This window comes from Echinops telfairi, unplaced genomic scaffold (genome assembly GCF_000313985.2).
Source record: "Echinops telfairi isolate 266 unplaced genomic scaffold, ASM31398v2 ScPeMD7_2291;HRSCAF=2852, whole genome shotgun sequence".
NCBI classification, from domain to species: domain Eukaryota; kingdom Metazoa; phylum Chordata; class Mammalia; order Afrosoricida; family Tenrecidae; genus Echinops; species Echinops telfairi.
The window spans coordinates 41,652,897-41,673,337 of record NW_022106189.1 but is presented as its reverse complement, the minus strand read 5'-3'; positions in this window follow the sequence as shown (position 1 = coordinate 41,673,337).

Genomic DNA, 20,441 nt, shown 5'->3' with positions numbered 1-20,441 from the left:
GAAATGAGGAGCTGATACCAAGGGCTCAAGTAGAAAGCAAATGTTTTGAGAATGATGAGGGCAACAAATGTACAAATGTGCTTTACACACAATGGATGGATGGATGGATTGTGATAAGAGATGTACAAGCCCCCAACAAAATGATTTAAAAAATCCAAAAACACTTCATGTATTACATCATAGCTCTTGTATTTCCTCACAGTCGCCAAACATTATGAAAAGATCCTTTGACTTTTCTTGTCAAGTCTTAATTGGAAACTCAATCTGGAGGCAGATTATGTTTGTGTTTTGTTTTGTGCTACCACCCTCCAATATGCATCCAACCCTTTGCACATATATCCAGGAATTCATGGGGGTACTGTTGAGTAAGCATTGGACTTCTAGCTGCAAGGTCTACAGTTCAAACCCACCAGCCACTCTGTGGGACGAATATGAGGCTCTCTGCTCCCATAAAGATTTGCCTGTATAGCTTCAGAAACCCTATGTTGGGTCACTTTGAGTTGGATGAGAGAAAGGCGAGGCTTTCTACTCCCATGAAGAGTTACAGTCTTGGAAACCCAAAGGGGCAGTTCTACTCTGTCCTACAGGGTCGCTGTCAGTCAGAATTGACTCGATAGCAGCGCGTGTATGAGTTGGAATCAACTCCATGGCAGCAGGTTTGGGGTTTGCACGTATATCACGTTTTATGAATGTATTCATCAAGGAATCTCAAACAAAGGACATTGGGGCTTGTCTCCAGAAAAGGTTGGGCCCCAAATTTGAATCTGAGTGTTCTGATCAGCACCAATTAGGGCCAATGATTGACAGAAGGGATAGAGGCTGTCTAGTTATAACAACTACTGAATCCAGAGAGTGATCTAACCAGAGGTTCTCAAAGTGAGGAACCCATGCAGAATGCTAGCAGTCTGCAGGGCCCCTCCCAGAGCTGTCTGTACTAAGGGGGGCTCATCAGACCCGGAGAACTCCATCTTAACCCTGCGAGAGATACTTTCAGGATTTCAACTCCCAAGACTACATTTATATCTATATATATATACACACACAATTTGATTATTATATGCCACCCCAAATGTAGCAGTTTATTTTTTTTCATTCATCTAAATGATAGAACACTCCCTATTTTTCACATTATTTCCCCACTTGTTGGGAACACAAGGCTGGCTTTTTAAGTATGCATATCATACTGTCTTGCTTGTCTCTTGAGGTGCATAATGACACCTCACTGGCTGCTGTGGTAGATTAATAGAAGTCTTCCTAATGATGTATTCAACAGGACAGTGGCATTCCAGCCTGGCTCCCTTGATGGCATTAAACAATTCTTTGCACCCTTTTTCTGTAGAATATATAGGTTCTCCTGATTAAAGTACTGGAAAGCCTGTTGACAGAACTGTCCGGCACAATGGCGAAGCACTGAGATGCTCACAGAAACATCTGTAGGTGGTTCACATTCGCAAGAGAACGATGTGGCCATTTGCTTCCACAAAGACGGCCTTGGAAACTATATGGCGGCATTTCTACTGTCTAATAGGGACTCTGTGGGTCTGCATCAACTCTACTGCAATGGTAATACACTAGGGAGTTTCAAAACATTCATGGGGAAAAATCCCTTATTTTTTGTCATCCCAATTTTCCACAAACTATTTGATGTCCTTCGTGCACTTGCAAAATTAACCTAGAATCACAGGTGTAGCAGGTTTTTATTTCAGGTACGATGGTGGGCATACACTTCAGCTGGCCGCTCCCTCGATATAAAACCTCAGTGGAATGTGAAGTCTCTGAAAGTAAAGATTAGCAGGCAAGTTGGGGAAGAAGACCAGAAATTTGTCGCATGAAAAACATCACTAATGAATGAAAACATTGGCTACAGACTAGGCAAACATATCCCAAATTACATGGATGACAAAGGAACGGTACCCAGTTCTACGCTCACTGCTGTTGAGTTGATGCCAACTCATGGTGACTGTATAGGGCAGGGAGAACTGCCCCTGTGGGTTTCTGAGACTCTAACTCTTTATGGGTTAGAAAGCCTCATTTTTATCCTCTGGAGTGGCTGGTGGTTTAGAGCTGCTGACCTTGTGGTTAGAAGCCCAGTCTGTAACAACTATGCCACCAGGACTCCTCCAGAAGGTATAAGAACTCTCAACATTCAACAGTAAGGAAGAAAATATCCAAATTAATATACTGGCAACAACCGCTTTGGGCAGCTCTGTCACAAAAGAACATGTGGAGAGGGCAAATGCACGTGGCAAGGTGTTTAGCCATCAGTGGTTAGAAAAAGCCATTCAGAACTACCACGAGATGCTATGAACTACTTGTTAGAGTGCTACTAACGATGGTTGTTGAGGACCAGCAGCAAATGGAACTCGTGCATCAATGATGAGGAAATAAACATGACTGATGGTTACCATATGATCAAGGAATTCCACGCTTGGGTATGTGCCCTAGAGAAATGTAAAGTGATATTTTCACAAAACCTGTACCCGTATTTATAATGGTGCTAGCTATAATGGCCCCAGATGAGCAACAACACAATTGGATAAAGTGTGTTGTATCCATCCAATGGAAAGCTCTTAGCCATGGAAAGGAATACGTGATTGATGCACCTACAACTTAGATGATTCACTAAGACTTATTAGGTGGGAGGGAAAAAGCTAATCCCAAAAGGTTATGCTGTAGATTATTTCATTTATATCACCTCACTGAAAAGACACTAGTACTTCAAAGAGACACAATTGGTCAGTGATTCTATTAAGTATAAGGGTTGGGGAGTGTTTGGTGTGAAAGGAGTGTGGGTTTGCAAAAGGATCTCATGAGGGGGTTATTTGGGGAGGGGAAAGTGATGAAACTGGTCTGATGCTTGGCTGGTCATTGTCACATGAGTCTATGTATGTATAAAAATTCATAGTATTACACCAAAATAAACAGTCCGATAAAATAAAGGCAGCCAGTCGATTTCACTGGCTGCCCATCTAAAATAATAATAATAATAACAACAACAAAATAAAGAAACAGTGAATGAATACAGCAAGCATTTCTCTTTAAATATTCGTTTTTAATCACCGATGCATTTCCTGAAAGAATTCTCATCACAAAAATAAACACAGGAAACATGCGGATAAAGTCCCTCTTGCCAACTTGATGAAAACTGAGACTCTCACCCCCTTGACTGATGTTCTTAAACAGACACTGCTTCTGACCGATGGGGTTTCACCTCCGCAGCTCAGCTCCTGAATTATAAAACAAACGCACCTAAAGAAAGAGAAGCAGCCAGGGCATTCCCAATGTCAACACCCACAGGCAAGGATGCTCTTGCTGTCATGGAGACACGTGCTATTGTGTTGACAGAGCCCATTTCCTTGATGATTTTCTGCGACCCTCCACCACACTTCCTCCAACACCCATCTCCGCTGGCACGCTGTGTTCCTATGCTCCTTTCCTAAGACTTGTTCCGTGCCTTTTAAGCCTTTCTGTCTAAAAGCTCCCTGATCAATCACAGGCCATCACAAAATCAATCGTAGGGCATATGCGATGCACAGACACTCAACAGATGCAAAATTACAACAGAAACAAATCACTCCTTTTGGATCTGCTGGTTCCTTACACTTCCCTGCCTTGGGCCTGTCCGTCACATGCTGTCTTTCAGCCAGCACCTTCAATGAGATGCGTGGAGTCCCCCGTTTCTGGTTTTACGGTTAGACTCCTGTCCCAGATTCTGACCATCAATCTTGTTTCGGTGTGGGACCATTGAGAACCCCGCAGGCTGTGGCCCCGGGTTTGGCACAACCTTGGGAACTTACCTCTTTGGACAAATCATCAACTAGTCTAAGTCAAGCATGGACCCAGAGTCAGCTCTTGAGGTAATCACCAGGGGACATCAAGAAGTTCATGGGGAAATTCCATGATCTTTTCATTCATTCCTCATGAACCTTTTTGAAGCTCCCTCATACATTTTATCCCTGTCTTGCCAATCTGCATTCTATAATATTTTTCCTAGGCTCAGTCAACATTGGCGTTTCTATGTGGTCACTAACTCAGCCTTATTTTAATACGGTTATAAAAAGGAACTGCTGTCCAGTCGATTCTGACCCAGAGCGACCCCGTCGGACAAAGTAGAGCTGTTTCCCAGGCTTTCCAAGGCGGTAACTCTTTACGGGAGTAGACAGTGTCATCCTTGTCCTGGGGAGAAGCTAGTGAGTTCAAATCATTGGCCTTGCTTTTAGCAGCCCCACATCCCGCCCACAGCACCATCAGAACTCTTTAATGGCAGTAGTCTAATTGTCACGTGCCTGAAAATAGATTAGTAGCTCAAAGACTTGAACTGATCCAGTTATCTTATCATCATTGGCTGTAAGGGCTCAGGTATTGTAACTGGATTAGATTGAATATTTGTGATCTAATCCATTGATCCAAAATTGACCTAAAATAGTCAATTTGGTCTTTGGGCTGGAGCTGGACTCAGTTTTATTCTTAAGCCTTGCATTTTCTCATTAGGGTCACATGACTTCCTTCCATTATTGTATGCTATGATATGTGTCTGGATTTATGTGAATCTTGGTGATAGACACTGCCATTTGATAGCCACTGGTACAAGAATAGTGTGCTTTGGGATTCCTGTGATGCACAATGTACTAGTCGGCTACAAAAAGTTCATGTGTAAAACAGAATGAGAAGATCATGACGTTTCCCCCACAAGCTTTTGGAAGCCCCCTCTTATTGCTTTTATGACAAACAATCCCCCATCACCTAAATGGGTGAATCTGTAAAGTGGTAAACCTCCTTCTGTTTCAACTCTTTCGTGACGGAAATATTTTCTGCCTTAATTTTTTTCCTCAGTACCATGTATTTACAGTCATGGAAGACATGATGAAATGAAGGGAGATTTTCTCTTGTTCTTTTTTTTTTGGTTGTTGAGGTCATGTGGATTTCGAAATCATTATGTGGGACACATATGTCCCAAGTGGACTCTGATGGTAGGAGTGGTGAGATGAGGTCAGTTTCTTCACAGCCATGCAGAAATGCAAGTCCTTGCCAGGTGGGAGCATATCATACAACTGGAGTTACCAGGTCCCCAAGAAACCCGAGATGCTTCAAGTGTAGGTGGGTGATATATGTCCTACGGGTCACAATAGGAATAACACCCCTAAAAGGAGATGCCACCCCAGTCTTCATTACAACCATGCTTCCTAGCACCCAGGGCAAGGGTCTGCAGATAGCTGGGCCTTAGTGAAATCTGTTAAATGAATGAACGACTATAAAGGGAATCGAGGATGATTGCTTATCCAAAGGCTTCAAAATTCCATCCTTTTTGAGCTCCCTTTTCCCACAAATGTCTGAAGCCTGACTTGTAAGAAAAAACAACAACATGAATTTGACTCGCATTTGACTTTGACAGGGACACAGCAAGTTGGGAGTACCAATCTCCTCACCAACGGCCCACCATATTGAATCAGATGCCTGTCTTCCCTGTTTCAAAGACGTCTTCGCTGTCAGCTCAAGGGGGGAAAGGAGACTCTTGGAGGTAAGGGATCTACCCGTGACACTCTTGGGGTGTCTTCTCTGCTCAGGTCACTTTGGGCAAGGCAAAATGTATGGCAAACAGCTCTGTGTAAGGTGTTCGTGTCCCGGGCCCTTGACCCATGTGTTGTTGTTGTCAGGTGCCATCGAGTAGGTTCCGATTTTGAGGGACCCTGCCTGGCCCTGCGCCGCCCTTGCAATTGTTACAGCCACCGGGTCACTCGTGTTGTCAGGGCCGTCTTCTCCCCTTCCCCTCAGCTTTACCAAGCATGCTGTCTCTCTCCAGGGTCATGCGGTCTTTATCAATGCCCGGAGCACTTCTGTGAAGTTTGGGATGCTTCTATTGCTACTCTATTATCGAGGGGACTGAGGCTCATATTGAGAGCTATCACAAACCTATAGAAGGACTCTCAGGCCCATGGTTGACGCAGCCGACTGAGCGCTGAGTGGGGCACACTTGAAATGCCAATCTCCACTTAGCACTGACCAGCCCCCCCTCTCCAGGAACCTCTGTGCAGTAAGCAACTCGTGCATTGGTCCAAGGCAGCCTGCTCAAAAATGCCAGAAGGCTTAACCACAGCCCCAAATTACAAATCAGGACTTAATCAACTCTGAATTGCAGACTCTTGACATGCTGACAACGCCCCCCTGCTATCAAGTTGATTCCGATTCATGGCAACCCTATAGGACAGGGGAGAGCTGCCCCTGTGGGTTTCTGAGCGTGTAACTCTTTATGGGAGTAGAAAGCCTAGTCGGTCTCCTGCAGACTGTCTATTGGTTTCGAACTGTTGACCTTGCAGTTAACAGCCCAATGCATAACCACGGGACCACCAGGGTTCCTTCTTTTGACAAAGTATCTGCCGAATGAGTCCAATTCAAGCTACCTCACACCGGGAATATCCAGTGTCCAGACTCAGAGCAGAGATGGTCAGAGCTGGAGGTCTCAAATGGTACAGTAGTTCCTCCTCGTTCAGGCCAGATCCCCTCTGACGGAGATCCTCTTTGGTTTCCCAATGGTGCTGTCTACTTGAGTCAACTCCATCTAGCCCCAACCCAGCCCCTGCCCACTGCCTCCCATCCTCTGACTGCAGAAGTCATGCTCCACCACACCCTGGCTTTGTATCACAAACAGCACCCCCAGAATATCAGCCGTGGCACCAGCATAAGCCATGTAGCACGTGAGAATTCAAAGAAACCGATATTCTTTCAGTTGCTCAAATAGCCCACACGACACATTCCAAAAATATCTGCACCTTTGTCTGATGCAGATTTAGCACCCGGTCCCTAATAAAGCTTTATCCCCCCGCCTCCTACCTCCTCTTCCCAAGTTCTGGTGTTTAACATTCACGTTATGCGATGCAGTTAACGAATGTTGCCATTTATTCCTATTTAAGGCATTATGCAGGAGAAACATAGTAGCAGAGCTTAATGGAAGTGATTCAGAATGATATTAAGTGTTGATCAAGGCAAGATCAACTAATAATGAGCTGGATGCTCACACCCAGGTTGGAGGTAATTTCTCCTGAATTTTGCCTACCTTCTCATTAATCTGTGAGACTGCCTTGTTGGCATATAGATCCACGATTCACCATTTTGTCCCTTCGGCGTTCTGCTTAAAGGTATTTGCAAATAACCAGATGGAGCAGTGCATCCATCTTATCAATAAAGAGGAAACTATCTAGCAGAGACAATCAATCTCCCTGGAGTACAACAAATCTTTGGGATTTATAAGTAAGTGGTTGTTGTTTTGTTGTGTGCTACCAGGTTAATTCTGATTCATGGGGACCTTATGGGACTGAGTAGAACTGCCCCAGAGCGTTTTCTGGGCTACAATCAGGATGGGGGCTGATGGTCAGGCCTTTCTTCCTCTGAGGATATGTCTGGGTGTGAACCATCAAGTTTAAGGTTAACAGTAGAAAGCTTAAGCACTGTGGCACTTGCGGACCATACAGTACCTAGTACTTCCAGGTGGCCTCCCGTCCACGTACGAATCAGTCTTGAGTTCACATAGCTTTCAAGATTGGATGAGATTGGCCACATTCAGGGTGGTTTGGCCAAGGACCCAATAGAAATGTGTCCGCATGTGTTCCAGAAGTTAGGTAATTAAAAACGTTCAGAGCTCCAATTTTTTAATAGCCCAACTCTGAAAATCCGCCAACGGTAAACAGTGCCCACGGGGGATTGGGGCATGCCACTGGCACTCAGAGAGCTCGTCTGTCTTCTCATTTCTGTCACTAGCTGTAGCTCCACCCAAACTCTGATGACCAAACACTCCACCCCCCCACAGGGTCACAGCATTCCCCATAGACCTGATGTGTGTGTGTGTGTGTGTGTGTGTGTGTGTGTGTGTGTGTGTGATGTTGTTCATGATTATCCATGTTGCATTGTATTTCCTTCAGCACTTATCTATTGCCTCTGTGACACTGGACTTTGAGAGACAGAATGGGTATGGTTCACACAAAAGATAACAATTGGCTACAGAATAGAAATATCTCCTGCATAGTATCCTCCTCTTCCACATTTACTGGCCAGGTTCATGAGGATAACCAACCAAACCACTGGTTTTCCTGGGACAGGCTTGTCTTGGAACATGAGACTCCCACTGTTAAAAGCAGGAAAGTCCTGGAGAGGCCAGATAAGTGGTCACCCTGAGACAGAGGCTCCTCAAAATGAACCAGCCCTTCAAAACTTCTAAGAACTGGCTACATTTGGGGAAGCTAAATCCCCGACAGCTCTTCCCTCCTGCTTATGTCAAGTTAGACCAACATCACTGAGGACCACAAAGACCATCACACAACTCATATCCATCACATAGCTCATTTCCCACTTCTCTGCTCAGCTCTCTTCGTAACTAGAACTGAACACAAAGTCACAATCGGGGCTCAGATGAAAAGAAATGAGATGAACCAAAAGCAGGGCAGTGCAGGACTTACTTTGGGCATCTCTCAGGATGACATAAAAGGGAGGTTTCCAATAAGTTGAAGCAGCCATCCAGAAGAAGCAGGGGGCCCCAGTGCAAGACTAAACTGATCAGGAGAGAGACATGGGAACTCACCTGGTCAAGAGGTTGTGCACCCCCTGGTGGAGAAGGCCCCAGGATAACTGTGTGGAGGTGATCGTCTATCAGTTTTGTGATAGACCAATGTGTGGTTCAATCCTGACTGAGCACCTCGGTGGTCCTGAGCAAACCATTTCTTCCTTGAGCCTCTACTCATCTGGGAAACGGGAATGGTGAAACTAACTACACTAAGCTGGTTAGAGGATGAATGAATTCACCTTTGCAAATGCATCAAATAGCACACGGTGCGTCCATTTCTTGGGATTGAATATAAGACAGATTCCATCACAACATGTCACTCCCTTTCGATTGGGAATATAGATCAGAGTTATTCCAGAACCAAGACTGGCAGGAGTTTGGGGTTGAAGCTCTGTTTCGCCACAGATACTATAATACTTTCCTTAGACCACTGTAACAAAATACCAGATATTGGGTGGCTTTGAAGAAACTGATGACCTCTATTTCGGGCCTGCTGGGTTCATAGATCAAAGTGTGTTGGTCAAGGTCATTCCTTCTAAGGTTTTGTGGAAGAATCTGTTCCAAGCTTCTGTCCCAGCTCCTTGAAGCTTTAGATGTCCTTTGCTTTGCAGCCGTGGGGTCACATGGGATCCTTATCACTCTCTCTGTGCTTTAGGCTGGATTCTCTGTAGAAGCAAAACTAAGAAAGCTTATATGAGTATATCCAGAGAGCAATTTATGTCAAGAAAGTGGCTGGCATAGTTGTAGAAACTGGCAAGCTCCAAGTTCATGGGTCAATTGTTAGGCTGGAGGGTACTACTCCTGACTTGTGTAGCTGCAAGAGCTGATGAATTCAAGATCAGCAGGAAAATGACAGGCTTATGGCTATAGAGGCTAATGAATCCAATGTCAGTAGGTCAAGGTGGTAAGCGGTTGGCCAAGTTCAAAGGAGTGGAGGCTTGACAAGCCAGATACAGAATCCAGATCCAGCAAAAAGTAAGTAAACTTTTCCACCATGACCACTGATATTGGAAGCAGGCCACACCTCCAAGGAAACTTACTTTAAATTCATTGGCTCTTCATGCCAGATCTCAGAATGGAGATGGTTTATCTTATTATGGTGATCACATTGTATGAGATTTCATCATGGGGGGATGACTAGGTCCTAACTGCCAAATCACTAAGCGTTCCAGACCAGCCAAGTTGATACAAAACTTTGTAACACTCTGTCTCTGTGCATCTTCTTTTCTTTAATAAGGACACCAGTCATATGGGATAAGGACCACTTTCCACCTGTGTGACCTCCTGTAAGCCTAACTGAGAACACCTTCTAACACCCTATTTTGAAACAGGATCACAATGGCAAGTGCAGAGGAGAGCTCTTCAACATAGCTCTTTTGAGATGACACATAAGTCAAGCCATACTATCGACCTCCATGAGAGCTCACCAGGAGATCATGAAGGAACTTTGTCCCCAGTCATATGTTCACTTGACATCCAGCATATGCCAAGCCCTGCTCAAGCCCCCAATCACCCTTTATTTAGCTCAAGTCATCTCGTTAGATGTAGTATCGATATTTTAGAGATTTCCTGTTTCAGATTAAAGGCGGTCAGGGTCATTGGTTGTATCTGTAGCCTCTGAATTGAGTCCCATGCTCATTTCATACTGCTTCCTGGGCTAACATTCACCATTGGCTTAAGGGTAACTCCAAAGTACCATGTTTAATGTCCTGTGTATATCAGGGACCTTGGAGGCTAAGGAGAATGTGGAAGTTACCACTCAAACAATGTCCTTTCTCAGCACAAGACACAGGCTGTAGAAAAGCATATGGAAGAATGAGGAACGCTTTTGCGATGTGCATCTTGCCCTATCTCTGGGTCTAGAGTGACCCTCTCCTACATGGGACCAAGTTCTGTTTTATGCAGAACAAGTTATACAGGGACAAAATAGCCATCTTGCATTCATTGCATCGGGAAGTATCAAGGGTCCATGTCCCCTCTTGCTCTTTGTTCGATGGATCATCCCCTGCGAAGAGATGTAGATGCTCAATGGGTTTGGGAATAAGTCTGTGTTCCTTCCTAACATTTTTTTCAGTCAGGGGAGGCTGAATCTTCCATATTAGTCCCTTAAAACGAACAAGTGGATGGTCGATGTAATTGTTTCTAAGACAGACAACCTGTCCCAGATTCCAGCAACCAATTTCACTGTTTTTAAAACATTCCATGTGTTTCCTGAGTAATTGCCAAAGCCATGACACGCTCTGTCCGCATCCCATTTTGGAGATGCCCAGGAGCTTCTCAGCAAGGTCTAGGCTTGGTATGTTTGAACGAGAGGGCAGAATGGTCCATTTCTCTTGGGACCCTCAGTGTGGAAGTGACATTTGGTCAGAGATAGCAGAGTATGGGAATGAGAAACAATGACTCCATTTAGGGCTTCCAATAACTCCACGTGAAAGACCCTCCCGAAAACATGGCAGATTTTGGATGGAGGCAGTTTTAGGAACATGAGCCTATTTGCCACTCAGGGCTTGGCACTCAAAGAGCACTGCCTTTTTTACATGCTGTACAGTCACCATCTTGAAAGTCTTTATCGTAGAAGAAGGGGCTTGCTTTTTTAGGGTCGTGGCGGGCCCCTTCAGAGGACTGAAAATCAGATTCTTCAAAGCGTGGCCTTTGAGATGAACGTGTTCATGGAGAGAATCACATGATAATGGGGGAAAGATTGAGTCACCATTGTGTAGCTCATTCTGTTTTCCTAGATTTCTTGCCCTGCTTTGAGTATCTGCTCTCAGTCAGGCATTCTGTTAAGGCCTCAAGTTTCAACACTCCCCACTGTGAGGCATGTGGCTTAGTCCCACTTACCAGCTGTGACAGTTAATTTTATGTGTCAACATGGCTTAGCTGTAGTACCCAGTGAGAGAATCAAACTCTAGGCTAGGCAGTGCTGTGAAGATATTCTGTGGACGGGGTTGACACTAAGTATAGGAGATCATTCTCAATCGTGCCAGTGGGTCTCATCTAATCAGCTAATTGACCTTAGGGTACAAGTTCCCCAGAGAACAAGTCTGGCCTCAAGCCAAAAGCACCTATTCCGGCCTCAGTTTCCAACATGTCTAGAACACTCTGGATTGCCTGTCCCCACAGTGCGGACCCCTAATGGTGCAATGGATAAACAGTTCATTGCTGACCAAAGGTCAGGGTTCAAAGTCACCCATGGCTCGATGGGAGAAAAGACCTGAAGATCTGCTTCTATAAAGATGATAGCATTGGAAAAACCATGGGGTAGTGCTTCTCTGTCACACAGGTTCGCTGTGTACCCAAATCAACTGGACAGGCACATGGTAACAACAGCAGCCAACTACGTCTACATCCACAACGTGTGTCTGTCTAGTCCATCCTCATTGTCCTGCTCAAAACAAGTCACAACACCCCAGATTGTGTTCCCAGCCATATACTGGCACCTGGGGCTCACCATTCCCAGGTGCGATGGACAAAACTGATTTGGCATTTACTATGTTAGCATTCTCTCTTTCCATTACTCTGTTAGCTCGGATACATTGAGGAGCTTGTGGGCCTGTGATGACTTTGCCATGTCATTCCACAAGGCTCAACTACATTTCTAGAATTCTCTTTCTTGTTTGTTTCTGGTTAGGCAGCAGCATGTGGGAGATCCTAGGGAGACGTCAAAGGTGATGGGAAAGCGTTGTGGTTCACACAGGCTGTCACTGACCTGTCAACTAACCTGACTGGCTGAAGCAGCATTTATGTCTGCTATCTCCCCCATGATCCTTCTTCAGCTTTTTACCTTGTTGGTCAGGCATTTGTGTATCTCTGTGGCAAAGAGCCTCAACTCCTTCAGGCTGCTCTAGTCACCTAGGTCAGAAGTATCAGGAGCTTAAGTGTCTTCAAGCTTGGGCTCAGGCTCTTAGCCTGCCTTTCACCTGCCCTATTTCCATCCATCTTTCTCCCCTGATTCCCTGACCTGTGTGTACTTTACACTTCTGGATCAGACATGAAGGTGACAGCTTTACAGAAATGGTTCCACCAGGTCCAGGTCCTGCAAGTATATATGGCCAAGTCCCTATAACACATATCTTAATTTGTGTGTGTGTGTGTGTGTAGACATACTCACATATACCTTTTTATATGTTTATGTCTATATATCTCCCCTGTCAATCCAGCCAGTCAATTATACCTCAATTTCACTCACCTACCCATCCATCCATTTCTTCATCCATTCTTCCCACCCTTCCTTAATCCACCCACCTACCTGTCCATCCATCATCCATCCACCCATTCACCCATCCATCCATCTATCTATCCATCCATCAATTCATTCATCCATTTATCCACTTATCCACCAATCCACTCATCCTCGTGATTCTACTTATCTGGTTGAACCTTGACTGATAGAGTACCAGATACAGCTCTAGACAGAGAAAAACCTCACTGATGGATGGATAATGATCAGTGTCTCTACCTATGAAACTTAGATTCTAATGAGGAAGAGTAGATAATAAGAAAGAAACAAATAATTAAATAGGATCATGTCATATTTCTGTTATATGTGCAGTAAAAAGATAGCCACTGAACCTAGTATGAACATGTGTGTTCATGAGTATGTTTACATAGGAATCACTGACAGTCAAAACTGACATTTGTGTAAGGAGAATCAGTCAAGTCCCACTCTGGTGAAGAACATCCCAGGCCTAGTACAAAGACCTGGAAGATGGGGTTGAGCTTGGACAGTGGGGCTAGGACATGAGCAGTGACAACATTCCCATCACATTACTCTATTTGAGGCATTTTATATAACAGGGCTTCAATTATTTTGTGATGAAAATGGAATTAAAAGATAATGGAATTTCCAACAGACTTTCATGGCTTTATTGTATATATTGTTTCGGTTAATCTTTAAAATCACCTTGTGGAGCATGTGAAAGTCCTGGATGGCACAACTACACTGGCATTACCACCAGCTATTTTACAATCTAGGAAATGGAGGTACAGAGATGTAACTATCTCATCAAAAGTCTTGGAACTTAGAAGCCATGGAGCCAAGGCCTGAAGTTGGACTGTCTGCATAGTCCTGCCTACTTAAATGTGCTGCAACGCTGTCTCCTTGCTTCTTCTAAGCGTTTGTGATTTCTTCTTTTAGAAATGTTCCAAGACTGACCACTAACCTAAGTCAAAAGACTTCGGATTGCTAGTGAGGCAAACCAAGAGACCTGGGGTTGTACAGTGATATGTGAACACCGTGGAAGGAACCTGCCATTATCTGTCAAGAGTTGGCTTGCCTTATAGAGCTGTCTATCATTTAGCTGAGAAATGAGCCACGTGGGTTATTTCCATTCCAGACCTGAAGGGTGACTAAGGACCAAAGTCTTGGTAGCCCCGCCAATCTCTGTACACACACACACACACACACACACACACACACACACACACACACGGGTTTTCTTGCTAGGCTACTTCAAGATCAGGTCATTGCATTGGCTGGCAGCATGAACTTGTAGTGAAATAAATCTTGCCCAGGCCATTGTTGCTGAGCTTTCCTCTCCTACAGCAGCCACTCCAATGTGTTGAGTCTAATTTGCGAATATAGGCCATGGCCTCAACCATCTCTGCCTGTGGCCCCTCTTTCACCCATGGTTTTAAGATCAGTGCTCTCTTGAAGGGCATGGAATTGGGAGACTTGTGCAGAGTAGCAGCTCCATCAACATCAAGGCCAATAGTAAAGGAATGGAGATTGATCTCCGCCACTTCCTGAAGCTTTCACCCCCACCCCCACCCCCAATGCAGGCCTCCTCTATCTAGGGACATCTCCAGATCCACACCCTTTTTATTGCCAGGGCTCATGACCCAGGACATCTGAGCAATGGGAGTGAACTCCTTGGAGAGAGACTGGACTTTCGCTGGCGATTGTAAAAGTCACACTTCCTAACTAGAAACAACATGAGGAGAGCAGTCAGCCTCCATCCGGAATGCCAGCCCAGTCACTAACACCCTCATAAAAGAGACCACTAAACAAATCAGCAGGCCATCAGCTTCTCTCCTCCTCCTCCAGTGAAGGAGCTGAAACAGCTGGTCTTGGAAAAGGAGCCCTGCGCTTCGTTAACTGGGAACAGATTAGCCAGCACCACCGCTGACTGGGGTTCCAGCCCACGGCCCTGCAACACTGGGAAAATGTTCATGCAGCTCCGCTCCAGCAAGGGCCAGCCAGCACGTGACCCACGAGTGTGGCCTGGGCCCACTGAGCACAAGAAAACAACTTTGTTGTTGTTGTTGTTCAGAGTCTCGCCTTTGACTTTCCTCTGGGTCTTTGACAAAGACCCCAGGGGAGTCCAAAGAGTGCAGGCTGTCAGGATTGGAATCAGCTGCTGCTGTCAAAACCCTTGTAACCGCCTCTTCTATTTAAAATGTGTCTTCTAGGCACAAAATAATTAAAGGTGCAGACTCACACAGTGGCCGTAGCGCCACTGCAATATGACAGAAGCCTGCGTCTGAAAGGGATTATTTCAGGAAGTTTTAAATATAAATTTTGTTTTGTCACAAGGCTGCAGGGCACCCATTTTCTAGACTGTCAAGCCTGATAGTGACAATATTTATATTTCAAACGAAAAGATTAAATGGCAGAGTCTTCTGTATTTCTGGTGTTCATCGATTTTTTGGGGGGTAGGTAACTGGTTTATCATAGGACTTCATCTCTGTATGCCATCGTACCTTCTTTCTTTCTTTTTTTGCTGACAAGACTTTTATTTCATTAAAATGGGCTGTCTTTGGCTGTCAATCGCAGGGGCGGAATAATGAAGGTAGACAGCCCTGCCACTCGGGTCAGGTGGTTTTGCAAGCATCTTGTTTTGCACCTTGTGTAGGTTCATATGAAACACATGCAAAACAGCGGAAAGGAGCCCGAACATACAGTCCAAACAGGAATTGCCTAGACCAGCGAGTCCACAGGCACTGGAGCCATCTGGGAAAGCTTGGAGTATTTCACTAGAAGTTGTTGGCCGTCTCATCTCCGCCTTGGAAAACACACGAGGGGCAGGCAGGCCAGTGGAGTGTCTGCTTGCGAATGACTGCCGGCTGCTCAGTGCCAGCGCTGGTTAGCGGCCGTGTCTCCAGTGCATCCAAAGTGGCCCAGGCAGCCAGGGGAGCTTCTGAGCCGCGGGAGCTGATGAGTTTCTGAGTCGCAGGGCTGACTCCATGTCAGCCCTTTAACATTGCACTTGACAGAACACGTTGGGGAAATGTGGAGAGAGAACATCTCTCACACCTGTTGGAGCTCAGCTTGACAGTGGTGGGAAGCCCTGGGCTTGCTCAACTTGAAGTGAAGTGGGGATTCTTGCATTCAGCTTACACCCATACTTCCCACAAATGCCGCCTGCTTTTTACCACTTAACAACTCTGCTCTGGGGCGGAAGAGTCAACTGGCCCTAAGGGAAGTGCCCTCAGCTCTGAGATGACAGATCAAGTGTGAATGGTGACCTCTCCACCTATGGCCATGCCAGACATCACCAATCAATCTCCACACGTTCATGCTCAACCAGATGCATCCACAGAACCCCTATCAACAGAGTTCCTGAAGCAGCCTCACCAACTAATCAAAGCTGTCAGCCATCTTTACCTCATCAAGTCCTCTGCAAAGGACAGCGGTGTCTCCCCAAGCACATATGCCCTTAGACATCTTATGATTTGAATGACACTGTCATTTAACAGTGCAATTCGCTGCCCCGAGCGGAATGATATTTGGATCGTCCTGTGTTCTCCGGTTCCCTTCATATCCCGATTTAATCCATAGCTGAGGGAAAACTCAAGATTCACAGAAGCCAAGTAACTCGTCTGAAAGGACTCGGCAATGAAGAGACGCTGCCTGGATTTGAACCTGGGTCTCTACGTTCAACCTCTGAGTTAGGAGATTCTGAACAGGTACTTAAACAAACAAAGGAACAAAAGCCTGCTGCTATGGAAAGCAGGAACGAGGAGACAGTGGTGCATGCTACCGTCTACCCTCCCTTACCATGCTTTCTAAAACCAAGAAGCATTCTGGAGAAGGCTCGGCGGCAGGGATGGTTTTCATGAAGAGAAGCTCGTGTGTCTATCTGCCAGAGCAACAGCGGCAGAGTAAGCACTGTTGCCACCTCTTTTCTGCCCCGGGGCCACAGGGACACCAACCAAAGTGAAGTACTTCCCCAGTAGATTGTACGACCCCCCACATACCCATGATGACATTGTTTTCCAGATGTCACCGGTAGCATGGCAGCGACCTGGTGCTAGAATAGCACTTGGCATTTACTAGGAGTTTCTCACGTGTCAGGCACTTTGCTCGGGGTTTGGCACGTGCTATTCAGTTTGCTCTTCACCATCAGCCCTTGGGTAGAGCTTATCTCAATCACATTCAGAATGGAGACTTTAAGAGACAATGAGTTGCCAGGAAAACAATGAGACCAGGGAGCCCCACGCTCCACAGAACAATCCACCAGGGATCAAACTCAGCAGGCAGGGAGGGATGAAGGGAAGTGCAGTCAACACAGGCAGGAAGCGGGAAGAGGGCTGCTATGTTGTGGGGACTGGATTTAATGGCAGAAAACAAAATGCCTATGAATTGTTGAGTGGAAGACCAGTTTGCTCTGAAAACTTTCACCCAAGTCACAATAAAAAGGTTTTGTTTTGCTTTATTTTGCCTTGTTTTGAAGGAAGGAAGGAAGGAAGGAAAGAAGGAAGAAGGGGCCATGAGACTTGCCCAAGTTCATCCAGGTGCCTGTGGGATGGGGTGCTGGAGTCCATGTGTTCAACCATTACACTATGTTCTTCCACTCTGATGCCTAAGACACAAGACACTTTACACTGGAGGGAGTGGCGGGAGATGGGGAGTGACCGAAACTTAGAGAAGTTAAGTAAATTACTGAAGATTACAAGCTAGAACAGAGTTGGGCTAGACCATGTACTAATACCAGACTGCCAGGGAGAGGAGAGCCCATGGGAGTCTGAAGTTCAAAAGAAGGAAAGCTTGAGTGTTTGTGGTGGGTGTGGAGGCAGAAACACACCCCACCCTGGAGTCACAGGTCAAGACAGAAAAGGCCAGGTTACAGAGATACTTGCTATCTTTACATTGTTCCACCTTGTGGTGAGCTTGCTGGCAGATCAAGAGAACAGGACGCCTCTGGAGTTAAGGGCCACTGCTGGGAGAGCACTGACAAGAGTCCTCTGTGATGGTAAATAGCCCTCCAGAAAATCCATCCTCTCAGGACTTCAGATGTCCCATCCCTCCCCTAACAAGTTCATAATGCTGGATGCTGCTAAACACGCATCCAGTAGTGGTGACGTGCTTATGTGTATAGTGCTTATTCCTCCTTGGAATGTACTCTTGGATCGTCTCCAGCACCCCCCTGGCACGGGAAGCCCCTAAAGCAGCCAATGGAGATTTAGAAGAGAGGGCCCAAGTGATGGGTGAATGTGTTCATTAAAGTGGGTTCTCCAAAACGCGGTACCTAAAAGCGCAGGCCAAACAATTGTGTTGTATGAGAAGAATTAAGGTAAAGGGAACCAAAAATGAAAGCAGCTGTTATATTTATCAGAATTCTCCAGATCGACTGGGGGCTCAGGGGAATGGCTTTTTCCCACTGTCTTGCCTGGGTTCTTTTGTGCAGCTCTGGTAGATGGTGGTGAAGGCCAGGTCTAAGTCTGAAGGCTTCGCTCCCATATCCAGCCCTTGGTAAGCAGGCTCCAGGCTGAGCTGAGCTGGGCTGGGCTGGAGGGACGGCTGGGCTCCTCTCTCCATGTGGCCTCCCTATGGGGTATCTTCACCCGGTCCCTCCAGCAAGGTAGCCATGGTGGCTTTGAGCTCTCAAAGGCCTGGAAGTCAGGGGTCGGGGATGGGTGTGTCCCCAGGCCTTCTGCTGTCATCGTCACTTGTGTCCCTTTCTGCCAGTGAAAGTGGACACACTTTCAAGGATGTTTCCGGGGAGACATTCTTGAATAAATGTTCATCAAAATGGGGAGAAACCCTAAAGTACTTACTGTACTTACTGAACATGACCATTCTTATTTCTCTAGATGAGAAAACAGCATTTCAGAGACCGTATTTGAGGAGCGGCAGCTCTTGGTAATGCCTGTGTTTAGCCCAAAGGCTGTCTCAATAGGTAGCACCCACTGCCTTTTTCAATATAACCTCTGCATGGTACAGTCATAATTTCCAAATACGGGACTCTCTTCTTTTACTCATCATCACGGAGGGGTCATCCTTATGACCCGCACCACAGCCCATTTATTTTAGAGGTGACAGCTCCGTGGCATCCCTGGTATGTAGCATAAAGGAACACATAGTCCCCCAACCCCCTGGAGGGGACATCACTGACTTCTGGTTGCATGACTGGAAGCTCATAATAGAAGTCACTAGGTGGGGGAAGGTGGGGAAGGGCTAATGTTTCAAATAGGTGATTAATAGGACAGAAATTACTGGAACAGGAGGGTTATCCTCAGCCAGTGAGTCATCCCTGGGCTTCAGCAGCCATCCAGTGTGGTTTCCACATTTGTGCTCCATTGGGAAACGTCTGACAGAGCCCATGATCATTGAGGTGCATCCATCAAATGCCTGCCAAGCCTTTTGGAGAAAGCTAAGCCATTCCTGTTAAAACAAACGAAAACATGAGCCAACCGAACAGGTTCCCCAGAGGGAAGCCTATGGGCTGCGATCCTGCGACTCCATCGTGGAGCAGGGATTAAGCCGTCCTGTGTTCCCAACACCACATGGAGATAGGACTGTTCAAAAAAAGATTTTTTAATTAAAAATTCACTGTTCTCCAGATGACTCCGACTCATAACCACTGTAGAGAGAGTGGAGGACAGGTACCCCTTTGGGTCTCTGAGGCTATACATCAGAGGAGCAGGAGCGGAAAGTCTCAGATTTCTGAAAGTTTCAGAACTGCTGGCCTTGAGGGTTAGCAGTCTAGCGCATAATCCGCTATACCACCAAGGCTCCTGTTTTAATCATCATAACCAAGTGAAATATGCTACAAGCCTTTAGGAAGCAGGTGATAATAGCGAACGATAGCCTCTTATTCCCACTCCCCACTTACCCTCTAGCTCCCTATCCCTTTTAGCAACATCCTGAGGGTTTCGATGACCAGGAATGACTCACCTGGCTTATCATCACCACCCTGAACACAATCCCTGCCTCTAGGAGTCCCTGTCCAAACACATATCGAGTCTTAGAGTTCAAACCTCGCCGCCATCAAGATGACTGCAGCTCACAGTGATGCTATGGAACTGCCCCTGTGGCTTCTGAGAACACACATATGCATGGGAGTAGACGGCCTCATCTTTCTCTCCTGGGGCCCGTTGGTGGTTTTGAACTGCTGACCTTATGGTTAGCACGCCAACGTGTAACCCACTATCCCACCAGGGCTCCTTCGTTTTAGACCATCCCTAAATCGACGTCCCAGGCTTCCAGCAAAGGAAGACATTGGGAATTAGAGGGCCCCTGACAAACGTCATTACAACAACCTAAAGTCAAGGATGGAGGCGGCCCTCTGCCTGGTACCAAGGTCAACGGGGGGATTTATATTAACAGCGCTTCCTAAGAGGATGAATTATGCCTACAAAGTGGGAGAGTCACCACATAGAAAACAGAGACCCAGGGGGCCCTTTTTAAGGAATAAGAACCAGCAGGGCAGAATGGAGTAGAGGGTAAAATGCATTCTCTGCTCTGAGCTGTTATTGACAACATGAGTGAATTCATCAGAAAGTTTGCCGGGTTTGACGATAAGGGAGCTGTCACTCTCCCCGCGGAGATTGACATGCCTCACGACATTGGCATAATTGATGTCTGTTCAATAATCCCCAGATCTGTCCCCGAATCTGTGTTGGAACATCTGATCATTGTAGCGAACTTAAAGCGAAGTGCTCGGGA